This window comes from Siniperca chuatsi, linkage group LG18, assembly GCF_020085105.1.
Source record: "Siniperca chuatsi isolate FFG_IHB_CAS linkage group LG18, ASM2008510v1, whole genome shotgun sequence".
Classification (NCBI taxonomy): domain Eukaryota; kingdom Metazoa; phylum Chordata; class Actinopteri; order Centrarchiformes; family Sinipercidae; genus Siniperca; species Siniperca chuatsi.
Window position 1 is genome coordinate 25,406,101 of NC_058059.1, and position 14,924 is coordinate 25,421,024.

The following is a 14,924-nucleotide window of genomic DNA, read 5'->3' on the forward strand; positions in this document are numbered from 1 at the left end:
CTGTCTTTGGTCCCAAGTAATATGTTTCCTGTTTATTACATTTTAGAACATACTTAAGATTATAATAAGTGTCTACAAATCATACATGAGAGTTGAGAGAAGAAAATGTGCAGGCTCTCTTATACACACGTAATACCAACTGCTGTGGACTTTGATGTCGGAGGGTACTCGTTTATATCAAAGTTGTGATGTGCTCCATTTTAAACATAGAAATCTTGAATTTAATGATCCAGAAACAACACACGGAAGTTTGTATTTCGTGTTTTCCCAACAACCCGCCAGGACGAGCATGTTTTGAAAATATAAGTGAATGCACAACTCAGTTTTACTCGTACTTTGTTTTTGATATTACAGTAAAAGCTATAATGTATTGGACTCTATTCGACTCAAGTGAATTAAACAGGACCTGGTGAGAGGACCTCTGGCCCAGCTGAAGGTTTTTTTCTCCCACAACACAATTCAATCAGACTCACTCATTACATTTGTTTAAAATAAATGGCGATCTAAAGATAATGCCTAGTGGGAAATGTTTTAACCATGCCGCTATTCTGGGAAAATAATACAAGAAATATGGTCGCAGTCGTTGCACTTTATGACCTACCGCTTTTCTACCACCTGTTTGACCCTTGGGAAGCTTCTTCACGCTTCAAAGTTTAATAAATTCATGATATTTCCTACAAAAAAACCCTGGTTTACAGCTCTCTATTCATTTCATCCAATATATGGACTTCAATAAAACAAAATCACTCCTAAAATCCAACAACTGTAAAAACAGGACAAATATCCGGGAAAGGAATAGAATGAACGAAGTGTGTGAAAGGAAGTGTCGCCCCGTTTCACAACACTGAAATAGAAAACGCTGAGATCAGAAAACGTGTGTTGTTCTAAAGGGCATGGACAAACAACGAATTATGTCATTTAACTTAATTTCCACGTGTGGAGTTAGCTCTGAATTCTCGGATCTTCTTTCTTTTTTACACTTAGAAAATATCAAAAACACCATGAGCGGTAAAATAAATTGTGCTATTGTGCTGTAGAGCACAATAGCACAATTTATTTTACTTTAATACTTACTTATTTTTGTCAATTTATTTAATGTCTCCAGTTGTTTAACTTCTCACCTTGCTGCAGTATGATTGATTTAGCATTTCAGAACAGAATTTTCACAATATAAGTTTAATCACACCTGTGATTAAACTGCCCTTTGTAGGGGAAACACAGATATTCATATTACGGTAACTGGGCATTTATTTTTTCTTCATGCAGATGGCACACCAATTAAACATACATCTCAGCTATACAATCATTTGTCCGCCATTCAGTGACCTGCTAGCCTGGCTATTGCGAGATGTGCTGCTCACACGAAAGGCTCTGATTTGACCTCTAGGGGTAACAATGTATAACAATGACATTGTGGACTTCTTCAATCTCCACTGATCCCGCTATCTCTGTCCTCGAAAGAATAAGACTTCCCCTAAAAACCTGACTGATTTTCTGGATCAAACATGCATGGGCTCCACAGTATGAATGGGATGTGGAAGACTTTAGGGTATCAGGATACTTGTTAACCAAGAATCAGTCTTTGTACATGAGAAGCCAATGAAATGTTTCTTTTTTCTGTTTTCTTTTTTCACATTTGTTTTTGTTTTTTTGCCAGATACTGGTATCATTTGAGAAACAGAATTTGTAAAGAACTAAGTAATTCGAAAGGTATGTACACAGCACAATGGGATGGATCTGTGTCTGGACAGATCTGCAGTGTAGAAATAGACAATCTGAATCCTACATCTTTTTCAGACATTGCATGGATAACTCTGTTATTCAAAAGGCGTGGAGGGGCACCCCTGACGAAGAAAAACTCTAACCCATTACATCTAAAGAATGGGAAACATGGTTTACAACTGGTGTCGTAGTCCAGAGGAGTGACTGAGGGAGAACCCCTGATGTTTTCTCACATACATTATTCAGATGGTAGAAGACCCAAAAGTGCTCCAAAATGAAGTGGGAGGCTGTATGATGTTCTTTCTTGTGCGTAGCTTTAATATGTGATATCAAGGGAATCACTGTGTCTATGCAGTTCACGTTGTCAGCACAAATGCTTAAATATGACCCCCATTCTTTGTTATATGTGTACAAGCGGCAAATAATAAAAAGAGCAAGCAGTCACATTCTGCTCGAGCGAGCACAGACACACACATGAGCAAGGGAGGAGAGACTCCAGATTTCAGTAAATGTACTCCCAGCACTAAATACATACTCACAAACACAAATCTGCCATAACACCCAGTAGATTGTCAGGTTATGAATTACCGTTGACAAAATCTAATCCGCTGTTTTTCTTCATGCAGATGGCACACCAATTAAACATAACATCTCTGCTAGACATGCATGTGCTCTGACAATTTGGTTTCTACTCGCTAGAGGTTTATCAGATTGTACGAATGCGATAACAGACCTCCGTCAGGATGAGAAGCCATAATTTGATGGTCATCCACAAGACTTAGGGTCACAAGACAATGAGTTAAGTTGCTCAGGCCAAGATGGACTCTGTCATCATCACAGGCTAGAGAAGAGATTGAGTATGTTTGACTTGAAAGTCACAAATGGGAGATATGTGGACAGCGTGACCTTCCCCTTCCTTGTGTCCCTAGTGCATGAATTAGCTCTGTCTTTGGTCCCAAGTAATATGTTTCCTGTTATTTACATTTTAGAACATACTAAAGATTATAATAAGTGTCTACAATTGATACATGAGAGTTGAGAGAAGAAAATGTGCAGGCTCTCTGTACACACGTAATACCAACTGCTGTGGACTTTGATGTCGGAGGGTACTCGTTTATATCAAAGTTGTGATGTGCTCCATTTTAAACAAAGAAATATTGAATTTAATGATCCAGAAACAACACACGGAAGTTTGTATTTCGTGTTTTCCCAACAAACCGCCAGGACGAGCATGTTTTGAAAATATATGTGAATGCACAACTCAGTTTTACTTGTACTTTGTTTTTGATATTACAGTAAAAGCTATAATGTATTGGACTCTATTCGACTCAAGTGAATTAAACAGGACCTGGTGAGAGGACCTCTGGCCCAGCTGAAGGTTTTTTTCTCCCACAACACAATTCAATCAAACTCACTCATTACATTTGTTTAAAATAAATGGCGATCTAAAGATAATGCCTAGTGGGAAATGTTTTAACCATGCCGCTATTCTGGGAAAATAATACAAGAAATATGGTCGCAGTCGTTGCACTTTATGACCTACCCATTTTCTACCACCTGTTTGACCCGTGGGAACCTTCACGCTTCAAAATGTAATAAATTCATGACGTTTCCTACTAAAAAAACCCTGGTATACGCCTCTCTATTCATTTCATCCAATATATGGACTTCAATAAAACAAAATCACTCCTAAAATCCAACAACTGTAAAAACAGGACAAATATCCGGGAAAGGAATAGAATGAACGAAGTGTGTGAAAGGAAGTGTCGCCCCGTTTCACAACACTGAAATAGAAAACGCTGAGATCAGAAAACGTGTGTTGTTCTAAAGGGCATAGACAAACAACGAATTATGTCATTTAACTTAATTTCCACGTGTGGAGTTAGCTCTGAATTCTCGGATCTTCTTTCTTTTTTACACTTAGAAAATATCAAAAACACCATGAGCGGTAAAATAAATTTTAATAAATTTAAATTTTACTTTAATACTTACTTATTTTTGTCAATTTATTTAATGTCTCCAGTTGTTTAACTTCTCACCTTGCTGCAGTATGATTGATTTAGCGTTTCAGAACAGAATTTTCACAATATAAGTTTAATCACACCTGTGATTAAACTGCCCTTTGTAGGGGAAACACAGATATTCATATTACAGTAACTGGGCATTTATTTTTTCTTCATGCAGATGGCACACCAATTAAACATACATCTCAGCCATACAATCATTTGTCCGCCATTCAGTGACCTGCTAGCCTGGCTATTGCGAGATGTGCTGCTCACACGAAAGGCTCTGATTTGACCTCTAGGGGTAACAATGTATAACAATGACATTGTGGACTTCTTCAATCTCCACTGATCCCGCTATCTCTGTCCTCGAAAGAATAAGACTTCCCCTAAAAACCTGACTGATTTTCTGGATCAAACATGCATGGGCTCCACAGTATGAATGGGATGTGGAAGACTTTAGGGTATCAGGATACTTGTTAACCAAGAATCAGTCTTTGTACATGAGAAGCCAATGAAATGTTTCTTTTTTCTGTTTTCTTTTTTCACATTTGTTTTTGTTTTTTTGCCAGATACTGGTATCATTTGAGAAACAGAATTTGTAAAGAACTAAGTAATTCGAAAGGTATGTACACAGCACAATGGGATGGATCTGTGTCTTGCAGAGTCATCAACTGATACCTCAACATCTGAGACCTCATCTGATACTGACTCCCCATCTGTGGTTTCAGATGACGTGGTATTACCCTATGAGTTGCTACATGTTTTTTATTTAATTTTTTAACCTAAAACTTACACAGAATATTTACCAATAACTTTTTTTCTTCTCGTGCTAGATCCGTGGGGCGAATTGGATCAACATTTCCAAGAAGGGCTATCGCCATCATCACAGCCACTGCATGACACAACCGGGGATACCTCAGGCAGTCAAAACGTTAAACATTCTCCAGAGGCTGCCCGGTTAACCGGAGGAGATCCGGGGGATGTGATACCGCATCAAAATCTTGAAGAACAACTGCCATTTCACCAGGAGTCTGTCTCAACCCCTAATCAACCACTGATGGCCAAGGAGAGGTCTAGGCCTCAACCAGCGGACAGAGATCCAGGATTTTCATCGGGTCGCAACCACAGGAGAACCAGTTCCAGTTCCAGTTCTGAGAATCCACACCTGAGATCCCGCGGGGCTTCCAGCAAGGGATTTCCATCAACACACTCTAAGTCTTTTTGCTTTCTTAAATTGTTTTACAGTGCTTTGAGAGACGCTGTACAAATGTAATAATTACCCTTATTTTACATCATAAGCATACACAGAAGGTTTTGTACTTGTGAAATTAAATAGGCTGTGCTTTGAAATGTAATTTCTGCAAAGCCGAGTCTCAAAAGGGATATTTGACTGTGTGTTGTTATAACTATTAACGGTGTTGGTTGAGTTATAGTATTATCTTGGTGTTTTTTAATATACGAATAAGATGCTATAAATATGACATTCTGGTTTTTGCATTTGTTATTCTCATCAGTCTCTCTTAAAGTAATAAAAAATAACTGTTTTTGGTCCTTACCCTTGTCTTTACAACAAGTTGTGACTCACACACAGACTCTCTCACTCACACACACACACACACAGTCTGGCTGTCTGTTTACATACCTTAAGAGGCTGCTGTGTTTATGAGATCTGCCCGTTTATGAAGTTAATGTTTTCTTTTTTTTGTTTCTCTCTTTCTTTTTTGTCTCCAGCAAACAGACCCAGATCCAGACCATCCAGGTGCCCTCAGTGTTGCAGAACTACACGCCAGCAATTGGATCTTATGCCAAGAGCCTTTTGGCTCATCTGTCAGAAGTTAGGTGTACAAAGTGACAATTTGTAAACTGTTTCAGACTGTGATTTTTTATCATCTGTATAAATTGCAATGATGTTGATTTAAGGTTTTTAAAAGCGTTTGATTTTTATTAGGTCATGGATCAACACACAGTAGTAGCTATTGAATTGTTAGAGAGTTTAGCAGACTCAGTAGCACAAAATCTTCAGAATGAGTCGGGTTTTCAAAGCGATTTAACTGAAAATGATTTGAATGAAAACGACACAGCCACTACATCTAACAGCTCCGAATAGCTGGTAGATCCTCTCCTTGCTGTAAATCAAGCTCTCGCCAGCCTTGAGCAGTTAGAGAATGAATCATTAGCAAGCATTAGCATACGTGACTCCTCGAGACGTGGTACAGTTAGAGCTGCGCGGTCAAAATCTCCCTAGTAACGTCTCGGTCGTCTTATCTAATGACGAGCTCCCCATCCTAGCCGACTTTGAAAGGCTCTTACTCCGTGTTGTGCAGTCTAACTGGGCTGTTATGGCCGATGGTCAGCTAGAACTTGTCGTAGAAGTGATCCAGAACCCTAGGGGTGGGGGGAAACAATTCCTTGGGTAAATGCTAGACAGTGAAATCATTAAAAAAAAGACGTTTTCTGTACATCGTCCACAACAGAGAGAATCAACTATGTTTTGCCATCTGTCTGGCTCATCTGTTACATCCCGATATCAGTGATAGAGAAGCCCTCGAACGCGGTAGACAGCTTCAAAATGAAGTAGGGTTAGACCATCAGACCGCTGTAACCTTTAGTGACATCCCAAAATTTGAAACCGCATTGGACTGTAAAATTGTAGTGTTTTACAGAACCAAGGAAGACAGGGCTCTCCGCAAATTCTTGACAGATAGCCCAAGATGGAGTAAAACCCTGATTTTGTTTCTTTTCCAAAATCACTACTACTAAAAATTTCAAAGCCTTTCTAGGTTCGCCTTATGTTTGTGAGCACTGCTTTACAGGTTTTAACACCGTGTTAGGCCATACTTGTGTCGAGGTATGAAAACCTCTCTCCGAGTTGGTTGATGAGAAGGGATCCACACAAGACCTACAATTGTCTTTTAACTAGTATTTATATCCTCACAATTATTACAAACAATCTAACAACACAGACAAATACAGATATATCTGGATACACAGCACAGAAACCTCTCCAGGCGATCTCCCCGCTATGTCTGTAGCAGCAATACAAAAGTAGTTGGTTATATGTCCTGAGCTCCTCCTGGTACACAATGCTATATAAATGCCTAAGTTCACACTTCCCATTCCTCTTGATCTTCACAGGCCGCTGCATTCCATTCTCAGGTGTGATCAGAGCGGCTGGTCAGTGAGGATATGCAAGTCCCCCATGCACTGATCAAACAACCCATATCAACAGGGTGCCTGCCAACACATGTGCATACATTTCTTCCCATTCTTTGTCAACCCAAATCACCTCTGTATGTCACCATGGGATTATCCTATCCACTGTACCTTCCCCCACTTTCTCTTATCTAACTGTTAATTAGTTGCTAAGTCTATGGTGCAGAACAGCTGCTGACCTGAGATGTTACATGAGTTAGACTTGTACAGAGGCAAACATCTTACATACAGGGTGTACGTAGTGCAACCTACCAATCCTAATAACACAGCCCAAGTTTTCATATTGACAATTCCCCCTTTTGATCTCTCCTAAAAGAGATCACTCCTAACACCATTTTTCCAATTCAAAAGTGTCCTCATGGTCCAAATCTGGAGTCCCTAAAAGAGGCATCATACTAATTTGTTTAGGGCCTTCCTGCTTCTCGATTGTGGAGGTGATAACCCTGACACATGGTGCTCTGGCACATGGAATACAACAACAACCACAAGTTATAATAATAGCTGCAAAAGTAGCAAGAGATAGTAAAATAGACATTATCAGTCCATTCCACTGTCCAAACATGGAGGTCATCCATTCTTCTAAGGGATTATCGACACCTGAGTGTTCATGCATAGTTTTGGACAGGGTCCTAAGACCCTCAAGCGTTCTGGTGACTGACCCATCGGGGGCGGTATTATTAGGAATGAAAGTACAGCACAGATCTCCAAACATAGCGCATACGCCTCCTTTCTCAGCTAACAGCATGTCTAGTGCCATCCTATTTTGAACTGCCATCAATGAAGTTGGTCCTATTTGCTCTGCAAGGCCTTCTTATGTTTTTATTGGATGTAACGGGAACGAGCGCGGATAGGATGGGGATATTTTCGAAACCTGCTGCAATTTGGTCTGCCAATTTATACTCGTTAGGTACGCCGCTGGGAACCCCGATAGCGTCAATATAAGTAAGTGAGTCTTTGGTGGGGTCAAATGAGTTAGTGGACCGTTTGGAAAACACTTGACAGCTGCGTCGGGCAGTCAATGTTGTGTTTGAAGTCTGAGTCGGTCTGACAGTGTGATTGCCTATCATAGTGAGTGGAGCTGACAACCTTACCATTGCGCAGGTCCCTATGGTGCCCTTAGGAACGCGTACAAATAGTCTGTGCCCCCCGCAATAATAATAGAGTCCTGATCTCGCCCAAGGTCCAATTAGGGAGTTGTTGGATTGTGTAACATTGCACCAGTCAGCTGGGACCTCTCCACCTTACCTTGTGACTGGGGGTGGTAGACAGTGCCGAATGAATGTTTCAAACCCAGCATCGCTTCTACTCTTTGTAGATCTGTGTTTTTAAAGTGAGTGCCATTATCTGTTCTGATTTTTGCTGGGAAACCATGTCTGGGAATGTAATGATTAATCAAACATTTTGTCACTGTAGTGCTGTCCTCCTTTTTTGCTGGCCACGCCTCTGGCCACCCTGTGAATGTATCAACACACACCAACAAATACCTAAAACCTTTCACCGAATCAATCATATCCGTATAGTCTATCACCACCTCCTGGCCAGGGCAGGTAGTAATAGGGAAATGCCCCATTTCCGGTCTCACCACCGGCTTCGGATTAAAATGTGAACAGACTGTACAACTTTTTACAAAATACTTTGCCATATCTGCTAGGTACGGATGCCACCAATGATACAAGTTCCTATTCATTTGGTTTGCCCCCACATGCCCCAAGCCATGTGCTTCTCTCAGGGCTCTTGCCCTTATACCTGGTGGGAGGACCATTCGTCCGTCCGGCCCCCTCCAGAGTCCATTTTGCTCCGTAGGTCCTCTCTGCATCCATACTGCTTTTTCTTGGGCCCCCGCCCCCTTTTGGTATTCTTTTACTGGCTCTGCAGTGAGTTTGGGTTGTAATTCAGTCTCTTCACTGGTTATCATTTGGTACATTTGCAAATACCCTGCTGCCCTTTTTGCTGCTGTATCTGCTTCCTGGTTTCCTTTAGCTACTGGAGTGCTAGCCTGATCATGTCCTCTACATTTTACCACTGCCACTTTCCTTGGCCTCCATTAACTCTTTCATCTCTCCCTCATGTTTAATGGGTTACCTGTCCCCATCCTGTCTGCCACGTTGATGCCTTCATGTGTGAAAGTCAGATTTGGTGCTTCCAATATTTTACAGAGTCTCTGTTGTCTAAGAGATGTCATGGTGAATGTCTGTGAGTTTACAAATGCTACCACACTGTGTGTTGTTAGTATCGTCAGGGGGTGTCCCATCACTATATGGGCTGTTTTCTGAAGAATGTTTGCCACGCCTGCTGCATGTTGTGTGCATGTAGGATGTCGTTTTTCCATTAAGTCCAGCATAATGCTAACATACATTAACACTTGTCTAGCTCCCCCTTTTTTCTGAAACAGAACACCATTTACCACCCCTTCTGTTTCAGAAACATAGTCTGGTAGAGCAAGTTCCGTCGCTTGTGACAGTTTCTGCTTCAGGTCAATAAAGCATTGTTCCGCCTCAGTGGACCAGTCCAACTGAGCTTTAAGATTTCTCATACCTTGTGCATTTATCATTTTAGTGGTTGTGTGAGGCCTGTATAATTTGCAATGTGGTTTCTGCTGTAACCTGTGAGACCAAGGAATGAAAGCATGTCTTTAACATGTGCCTGGACGGGGATGATGTAAGATGGTTGATCTGTGTGCATGTGACAAGCCTGCCCCCTTCAGTCATATTACCCGCCCCAGGAAAGAAAACTGAGTTCTGATAGCCTGTAGCTTAGATTTACTAGCCTTAAATCCCTTCTCCGCTAACCTGAGCAAAACATTTTTTGTAGCTTTAGCACACAACTGAGGATCTGGAGCTGCAATCAACAAACCATCAACATACTGAACAAGAGTGCAACCTGATGGTAACTCAGAACCACTTAGAGCCTGTTTTAGAACGTGATTAAACAATCCTGGTGACAAAGCAAACCCTTGTGGTACTCTGGTGTACTGCAACTGCTGTCCCTTGTAGGTAAATGATAACATTTCCCTGCACTCCTGAGCTAGGTACACAATAGAATGCATTAGCTAAATCAATACAAGTGAACCATTTCTGTTCTGGTGTGAGGTTGTTGAGTGCAGTGTAAGGGTTTGGTACTGGAATGGTGGGTGTGGCTAAAATGTCATTAATTGCCCTTAAGTCATGTGCCATGTGATATTTACCTGTCCCTTGTTTCTCAATGGGTAGTATGGGAGTGTTCCAGGGTGAGCATGAAGGTTCTAAAACGCCTGACTTCACCAATACATAGAAGCGGGAGGAGTGTGTAGGCATGTTAGATTGCGATTGGTAGGGCGGGGGACCCTCAGGTTTCTCTTGTTTCTTCTTTTATCTACAGCAATGATCTATTCCTTGCCAGATAAGACCCCACTGTAGCCACATCTGTCTCTTCTCCTCTGCCTCCTTACACGTCTTTTTCAACTTACGTCTCACCCACATGCCTCCTTTCTCTTCTGCTGCTCTCGCTTCCTCTACCTGTTTTTTATACTTTTTCTCCTCACTCCACAAATACTTTCCTAAAGGTTCTTCTGCACTCAAATCTACTTCTCTGTCCTCCAACATTTTTCTATTCCATTTTTCGCTGCCTCCTTAGCCTGTTTTTTTTCTTTTTCTAATCCTACATTACCCACAGCTACCAAGACATATGGGATTTGCTCTTTGAGTGGCTTCCAGGGACCATGGTCTCTTGGACCCCAGCCCCCGTTATCCAACTCTCTATCAAATTCTCCGTCCATGTGTCCCTGCTTGTCCACTGAATTGAGCCAGTCAGTTTGTATGGAGTTCTCCCAAGCAACTGACCCAGTCAAATACTACTTCTCACTCAACTTGCTCTTTATCACTTTGTTAATACCGCTAGGTATCCGTGAACAAAGAGGGGAGGCTTTTCATATTTGAGACACTCAATTCAGTCTTTTCCTGGAGAATTAAGACAGGGACTCCAACCCCAGACACAAATAATATCACACAAAAAATTCCTATTGAGGACTCGAACCTCAAACCCAATCAAACAATTTTACCGGGGACTCAAACCCCAAACCCAATGAAACAATTTTACCGGGGACTCAAGCCCCAAACCCAATGAAACAATTTTACTGGGGATTCAAGCCCCAAACCCAATTAAACAATTTTACCGCGGATTCTGAGCGGACTTGGCAAAGAAAATTCCTACTGAGGACTCGAACCTCAAAAACAATGAATACCTTTTACCATTTTCAAAGTCTACCAACTAACAGTGTGGATCTAAGATCTGAACACCGAGAATTCGGGGGACCTCACCTCCCCAGGCCTCTAACCTGGCTCACGTGGGACTCGAACCCCGTGTTTCGTGCCCTCGTCAGAACATGATGTGGTTAGCAAAACTGAGGTCAAGGTATTACTATCATCTCTTTTCTTCCACAAGTCTCTTTTAATCTCAATTTTAATTTACTGGACTTAATCACAATTGTTACCACATGCTCTCAATTTAGTTATTTTCCAATACGCAGAGTTTGATTAAACAGGTTCTGCTTACCTTTTAGTTGCAGCCGGCTGTGAGCCTTGGGTAATCACCGTGATCGGTCCGTCTGTTCAATTCAGAATCTCCTTCTCATCCCGGACGAGCCCCCAAATTGTCGAGGTATGAAAACCTCTCTCCGAGTTGGTTGATGAGAAGGGATCCACACGAGACCTACAATTGTCTTTTAACTAGTATTTATATCCTCACAATTATTACAAACAATCTAACAATACAGACAAATACAGATATATCTGGAGACACAGCACAGAGACCTCTCCAGGCGATCTCCCCACTATGTCTGTAGCAGCAATACAAAAGTAGTTGGTGTCCTGAGCTCCTCCTGGTACACAATGCTATATAAATGCCTAAGTTCACACTTCCCATTCCTCTTGATCTTCACAGGCGCTAATTTTCCAAAAGCGCTTGGTTTCAGTGATAAAATAAAGTGGTACTTTCCTCATGGTTTCAGCTCAGAGGCCTCTTATGGTATTGAGACTATGACAACGGAGCAACTAACAGACTTTTACAGTTGGTACGCGACGGTGCGACACGGTACATTCAACTTCATGAAAGAGGCTCGCCTCTATTGTCAAAATGATGTAGACATTCTCGCTGAGGGTTGCATGCTGTTAAGAAAACAGTATATCGCTGAAACCGCCATTGATCCCTTCAGCCGTGCGACCATCGCGTCGGCATGCATGAAGGTGTTTCTGACAAACTTTCTACCACCGAAAACATTAGCAATCCCCTCTCCGGACAACTACAGGCATCAGTTCAAAACATTTTCAAACGCCGGTATCCAGTGGTTAGAGTGGTTGTCACACACCCACGGCATCCCTATCCAACGTGCTTTAAATAAGGGGGAAAAACAGCTGGGGTGATTCTTTGTAGATGGGTATGCTGAAATAGCTGGGGTGAAATATGTAATATAGTTTCTAGGATGTTTCTATCACGGTTGTTCAACTTGCTATCAAGCGCACGACACCTGTCCTCTGACGGGCCGTCGCTTCAGAGAGTTGCAGGCGAGCTGTGAGGAGAAATTACGTGAGTTAGAAGCTGCGCACAAGGTAAAACTCATCATCATGCGTGAGCATACGTGGAGGATGTTAAAAAATTGTCATCAGGGGTTGAAGGAGTTTCTCAAACAATATAATGTTCCACAGCCGTTGTCACCCCACGAAGCTTTGTACGGAGGGCGTACCTCTGCTATAAAGTTGAGACACACCGCTGCGTCGAACGAGACAATCTCTTATGTAGATATGACATCTCTCTATCCTTACTGTAACACCAACTTCCCCTATCCTCTTGGACACCCTGAAATAATCTATAAAGATTTCCAAGAACCTCAAAGCTACTTTGGGCTAATCAGGGCAAGGGTCTACCCCCCGAGAGAGTTGTACTTTCCAGTCCTGCCCCATAGAACGACGGGGGGTAAGCTTGTGTTTACCCTTTGTCGAGCATGCGCCGAGCTCAATTTGCAGGAGGGTCCGTGTCGGCATAGCGATGATGACAGGGCGTTGACCGGTGTCTGGGTCACTCCTGAATTTAACAAGGCTTTGGAGATGGGCTATCGGATAGCTGAAATAACTGAGGTATGGCATTTTGATAGTGATTCTATTTTTGTTGACTATATGCACACTTTTCTGAAAGGTAAACAGGAAGCTTCGGGTTACCCGTACGACGCTGTAGATCAGGAAAGCAGAGAAAAGTACATCAGCGACTATCATGCAAACCAAGGGATTTTGCTGGAGGCAGATAAAATCAGACCAAACCCTGTTAAAAGACAAGTGTCTAAATTATGTCTGAACTCCTTCTGGGGTAAGTTCGCGCAGAGATGCAATCAAACACAAACCAAACTAGTCACAGACCCGGAAGAATTCTTTAACCTCATGTTTTCTGAAAAAAAGTCAAGTACTTCTCCTTCGTCAATGACAAAGTGGCAGTCTTACGGAGACTGTTGTATCCCGCTACCCAACAAGGTAGATAACGTTTTCATAGCCGCTTTCACCACAGCCTACGGACGTCTGACAGAGTCCTTTACTGCGATACAGACAGCCTCATCTATGTCACAAAAGAGGGAGAGACGCTGTTCAAGCTGGGTAATTACCTGGGAGATTTGACGGACGAGCTAGGGGGAGATAGCATCAAAGAATTTGTTGCTGCGGGTCCAAAAAGTTATGCTTACCAAACTCGAAACAACAAGGTTGTTTTGCGCTTAAAAGGCATTACACAGACTCACCAATGCTGTGAAATTGTCAACTTTGATAGCATTAAAGACCTGGTTCAGGATTATGTGCAAAGCTCTGATGAGAGGGGGGTCCTTGAAATACCTCAACACAGTATTGTGCGAGATAAGAAAGGCTTCCTTCTAAAAAACACATTATTCCAAAAAAAGTTCAGAGTTGTATATGATAAAAGACGGCTGCTGAGTCTAGGACATACGTTGCCTTTTGGTTATTGAGGAGAAAATGTTTTCAACCGAAGAAATTGACTTTGACCCTAGACTGAAAGTGCCTTTTTCCTGTCTGGTCATAGGACCGAGTGGTTGTGGCGAGACTTATTTTGTAAAGTCTGTTTTGGAAAACTGTAATCATGTGATGGATATACTGCCTGATAACATTGTTTCAACCGTTGTATGCTGAACTGCAAAAGAAGAATAAAAAGATTAAATTTGTTGAAGGCCTGCCTCCTTCTTTTGATGATGAAAAAATGTTTCCCTCTGATCAGAATCATTTGATTATTTGGGATGATGTCATTTTTCAGGCCTCTGACCATCCGGATGTAGTCAAAATTTTTACACAATACAGACATCACAAGAACATGTCCGTCATGATGCTGACTCAAAATCTTTTCCATCAAGGTAAACACAGCCGCACCATCAGTTTAAACAGTAATTATCTGGTACTATTTAAAAAACCCTAGAGACAGATTACAGTTGAATATATTGGCTCAACAAATGTTTCCCGGACGCAAAGCTTTTTTATTAGAAAGTTTTGAAGACGCTACCAAAGATGCTCATGGGTATTTAATCATCAGTCTCACACCCGGATGCCCAGAACAATACAGACTAAGGACGGGAATACTCCCCCATCAGTGGCCCGTCGTCTATCTACCTAAATCCAAGTCCTGATCCAGCATGTCTGCGTTTAAAAAGAAATGCGCCTTTACTACGCGCTTTATGTCATGCCACGCCTCGGAAACGTAAAGATATTCTCAACCATTGTTCATCTGACTTCCTGCAGTCTCTGTGCGAGCTTTCCTTAAACCTCTTAAAAGGAAACATTCTCCTGTCCTCGGCTCAATATAAAAAACTCAGAAAACAAAAGAAAATTATCAGGTTGCTGGACGATAAAAAAACCAAACACCAGGCTCTGAGAAAACAGTCTGGAGGTTTTCTTTTACCTTTGCTGTCAGCTGTGGTACCGATATTTGGAGAGCTGCTGGGAGGGCTTATTAGAAGATAAATCA